The sequence below is a fragment of the Sinocyclocheilus anshuiensis genome, unplaced genomic scaffold (genome assembly GCF_001515605.1).
Source record: "Sinocyclocheilus anshuiensis isolate Anshui unplaced genomic scaffold, SAMN03320099.WGS_v1.1 scaffold2955, whole genome shotgun sequence".
Classification (NCBI taxonomy): Eukaryota; Metazoa; Chordata; class Actinopteri; order Cypriniformes; family Cyprinidae; genus Sinocyclocheilus; species Sinocyclocheilus anshuiensis.
In genome coordinates this window covers 28,737-33,709 of record NW_015552787.1, presented here as the reverse complement: position 1 = coordinate 33,709, position 4,973 = coordinate 28,737, and the positions used below count along the sequence as shown (strand labels likewise).

General features: G+C 38.6%; 1 pseudogene; it reads right to left on the bottom strand.

Moving 5' to 3' along the window:
- Positions 1–2,391: 2,391 nt before the first annotated feature.
- LOC107667914 (gastrula zinc finger protein XlCGF57.1-like) lies at positions 2,392–3,226 on the bottom strand (annotated as a pseudogene).
- Positions 3,227–4,973: the final 1,747 nt, after the last annotated feature.

The window sequence follows — 4,973 nt, the reverse complement described above, 5'->3', positions numbered from 1 at the left end:
AACTCTGGAGCAGTTCGGTTGTAGTGAGAAAGCAATCCGATCCAACACACCAGGCTATATCACAATTTATGATGTGTAATTACATAAGTTCCGTGAAAAGCATTAGCTTTGTTGTTTTGCTAATATTTCAAAATGAACCTGTGAATGTCTTTGCCATTCAAAAATCAAAGCGCACTTTTTTATGTTATAATGCCGTCTTATTGCTCTTCTTTGTAGTAGGTGCATTTTAAAGATGTTTTCTCAATCAATCCTGGACGCCTGCTCAAAATGATAAATTATTATAACAACAGCTGCAAAAAAAAAACAACAATAAGCCTGCGAAGCAGTTATCGTTCCATCCTGATGGTTGACATGCGTGACAGCTAAGTGGAATCCCGGAAAATAAAGCGTGGAACTTTGACCAATGAGAGAACAGTTTACTCGCGCATGACTTGTATTAACGAATTTGGTCCGTTTAGAAACTTTGCCGTCTGAAAGCGAACCGCACCAAGAATAAAAAGCAATATTGTAATAATTTTAATCCCTGTTTCAGAACAAAGCAATCGATCTACAGGTGTGAAAGAACCCTTAGGGTGTATTCACACCTGTCTTGTTTGGTTTGATTGAATCTAACTCAAGTTCGTTTCCCCTCTTGGTGCGGATCTTTTGGGCAGGTCTGAATACAGCAATCGCACTCGGGTGTGGACCAAACAACTGCACCGAGACCCAGCTGAAGAGGTGGTCTCGGTTCGGTTCCAAACGAACTCTGGTACGGTTTGTTTAAGGTGTGAACATGACCCGACCTCGATCCGACCCAATTGCAGAAAGCACTGTGCCTTTTGTGAGTTAACCACCTCCCGTAGTCGCAGTTGCATTATGGGAAAGTGTTGTGTTTGCTACATTTGCTAGCCATTGCAAAATTAGTCGTGGTTTGACCTGGAGCTCCGAAGAGACTCGCTGAAAGTTAAAGCGGCGAGCAAGAGAATCCCAGCAAACAAAGAAAGAGCGAGATCCGCCATCAACACCATCAAAGTTTTTCTAGTAGAAATCCCTGATCACTCCACTTTCGAAGACCGGAGAAATCCCTCCTCACGACTCCACCTACAGGCTAAAATAAATAAATAACACAGAGAACAATTCCTCTACGTACAAACCCACGTGACAAGCATTTATTTGAAATAGAAATCTTTTGTAACATTATAAATGTTTTTACTGGCTCGTTTGGTCAATTACATTTATCCTTGTTGAATTAAAAAAAAAAATGTTTTGTTTCAAAAAAAAATTTTTTTTTTTAATGGTGCTTTTGAATGGTATGGTTTCCACACACAAAAAAAATATGAAGAAGCACAAGTGTTTTCTATTTTCATAATAATCAGAAATGTTTCTTGAGCAGTAAATCAGCATATTAGAATGATTTCTGGAGGATCATGTGACACTGAAGACTGGAGTAATGATGCTGAAAATTCAGCTTTGATCACAGAAATAAATTACAGTTTAACGCATATTCACACAAAAAAACAGTTATGATAAATTGAAATAATATTTTGCAATATTACTGCTTTTATTGTATTTTTCATCAAATAAATGCAGCCTTGGTGAGCAGAAGAGACTTCTTTCAAAAACATAAAAAAAAATTTGATCTTATTGATCCCAAACTTTTGACCGGTTATGTTTTAAATTAACCATTCAATTTGACAATGATGATAATATTGGATATTTTAGAAAATTTACATCATTTAAATCAACTGTATCACTCTGAATTAGAAATGGATCAGCAGATAGCTTAAAATATCAAAATACATTTGCAGATATTTCAAAATTGATTTAACAAAGTACCAATAGATGTCAAATGCTAGACATGATTGGAGAAAAGCCATTAAGTTTCTGTTTGTGCAAATTGAACCACCATCGAATACAAATGACCTCCTTTCACTATAACCCAAAGAACACGCACAAAGACGAAGATGAAGGTAAACGGTCTTTAATAAATCCAAAGATAGGTCATTCTAAGCAAGAGGAAGGTTAGTGACACACATTACATTGATGAGACCCGACAAACTAACACTAACACAATTCCGTTGATATGTAAATTGCGTGAATGTATTTTCATCCATTTGATAAAAAAAAAAACATGCATTTACCCACCCATTGACCCCACCCTCCCCTTGGAAAAATGGGGACAGGAGTGGTCGAAAGTGGACAAAAGAGACAGTGATACGGAGACAGTATATTTGTGATCCTATCAACCAAAACACATTTTAAACCCAGGTGTAAACAAAGCCCAAATCCACTGCTCAGGTATTTTGAACTATATCGGGGTTGCTTCTGTGAACCTCAAGATTGTCTTTCCACAGTGATGGCACAAGAAAGGCTTCTCTCTGGTGTTACATGATTCCTAAGATGTTTCCTGTCTGTGAAACGCCACTTCCACACTAATTACATAAAATACAGTTCTCTCATATGTGAAAACTCATGTGGGACTTAAGGGCTGCTTTATATCTGAAACTCTTTCCACAGTGACCACATGTGGTCTCATGTGCTTCTGAGACTGAGGCTTCTCTCCAGTGTGAGTTTGCATGTGCCTGTTAAGGCTTCCTTTTCAGTTGAAACTTTTTCCACATTGTTGGCATGTGAAAGGCTTCTTTCCAGTGTGAGTTCTTATGTGGTCTTCAAAGTGTTGTTTGTAATTGAAACTCTTTCCGCACTGAGGACACGTGTAGGGTTGCTCACCAGAGTGAATTCTCATGTGGTCTTCAAAGTGCCGTTTTTGACCGAAACTATTTCCACACTCGGAAGATGTGTAGGTTTTCTCTCTATGAATTTTCATATGGACTTTAAAGTTTTCATGTTGATCAAAACTCTTTCCACACTGAGAGCATGTGTAAGCCTGCACTACATTGTGAATTTTCATGTGTCTGTTAAAGCTTCCTTTGTGAGTGAAACTTGTTCCACACTGTTGGCAGGTGAAAATACTCTCTCCAGTGTGAATTTTCATGTGGCAATTAAGGTTTCCTTTCCGGTTGAAACTTCTTCCACACTGTTGGCAGGCGTAAGGCTTCTCTCCAGTGTGAAGACTCATGTGGACCGCAAGGTTTCCATGTTGAGTGAAACTCTTTCCACACCGAGGACATGTGTAAGGCTTCTCTCCATTGTGAATTCTAATGTGTGCTTTAAGAGTTTCTTTTTGACTGAAAAACTTTCCACACTGTTGGCAGGCATAAGGCTTCTCTCCTGTGTGAACTCTCATGTGCCTTTTAAAAAAATGTTTTTGAAGGAAACACTTTCCACAAGGTTAGATTATTGTAATGCTTTATTGGGTGGTTGTTCTGCACGCTTAATAAACAAACTCCAGCTGGTCCAAAATGCAGCAGCTAGAGTTCTTACTAGAACCAGCGGAAGTACGACCATATTAGCCCAGTTCTTCTGTCAACTCTGCACTGGCTCCCTATTAAACATTGCATATATTTTAAAATCTTGCTAATTACTTATAAAGCCCTGAATGGTTTAGCTCCTCAGTACTTGAGCAAGCTCTTATCACATTATAGTCCTTCATGTCTACTGTGATCTCAAAACTTTGGCCATTTGATAATTTCTATTCAGCACCCTAACTCTGGAACAATCTACCTAGTGTTGTTTGGAAGGCAGACACACTCTGTCAGTTTAAACCTAAATTAAACCTGGTTTAACCTGACATACACATAGCACACTATCACATTTCCAGTCCAGATGGTGGATCAGCACGTAGAGATGACCTCTACAGCCCTTAATGTCAGCGGAGACCATGTCAACTAGATGAGCCCTAGAGACAGATCCCCTGCGAAGACCTCATCAACTAGACTAGACAAGACCACAAGAACCAGACAAGTCCTCTGCACAATCTGATCTGTGTTGCAGCCAGGAATTAAACCCACGCCATGCTGGTTTCGTCTGGCCAGAGGAGAACTTGCCAGGAATCTTCAGGAATTTTCTCCATATAATGGACTTTTATGGTGCCCCCGAGTTTGAACTTGCAAAATACAGTTTAAAGGCAGCTTCAAATGGCTCTAAATGATCCCAGACCGAGGAAGAAGGGTCTTATCTAGCGAAACAATCGGTTATTTTCTAAAAAATTTTTTTTTACAATTTATATACTTTTTAACCTCAAACGCTCGTCTTGTCTAGCTCTGCGTGAACTCTCTGTTCAAGACAGTTAGGGTATGTCGAAAATCTCCCATCTCATTTTCTCCTCCAACTTCAAAATCATCCTACATCATGGTTTTACCTTTTTTTTGTAAAGGGCGCTTCATCTTCTTTGCATGTTCACTTTGTAAACACTGGGTTGGTACTTCTGCACCATACTTGTCCACACGTCACTTCACTTTTTTCACTCACTTTATTAGAAGGGCAGCCCTAGTCGCGTGAATGCGGCTGCTGTCGCCAGAGTTTATTTAGCATACATCAGCATCACATCAAAGCAAGATGGACCAGATAACTTTTCATGATTAGTTCATCTTGGCAGCTGTAAAAGTGTAAGAAACGTTTTCAAAAGACTTCCACGTGTAGCTACTAATTTCATATGCAAAGATGTTACTCAATCCTAGCAGTGGGCATTTACAATGAAGAATGAAATGAGACACGACTCTTTAAATGCAGTTTAAATCAGAGCACTAAAATAAGAGTAGAAAACTGACTTTTAAGAGAACTTGAAAAAATTAGATGAAGCAATAAATGAAGCTGAAATCCTTTCAAAAAAATAAAGGAGAGAAAGATGCAGGAGCACAGACAAGGGTACAAAAACACCTGTAAATTAATTAAGATTATGTCAACTTTGAGAATGAAAACCAACCTGTTTGTTCCTCAGTATCTTCACGTTTGACTCTAAATGCTTCTTCAATCTTCATGTCTTCACTCTCCTCTTTAATAAACACCATCTCTGTTTGTTCCTCAGTATCTTCATGTTTGACTCTGAATGCTTCTTCAATCTTCATGTCTTCACTCTCCTCTTTAATAAACAC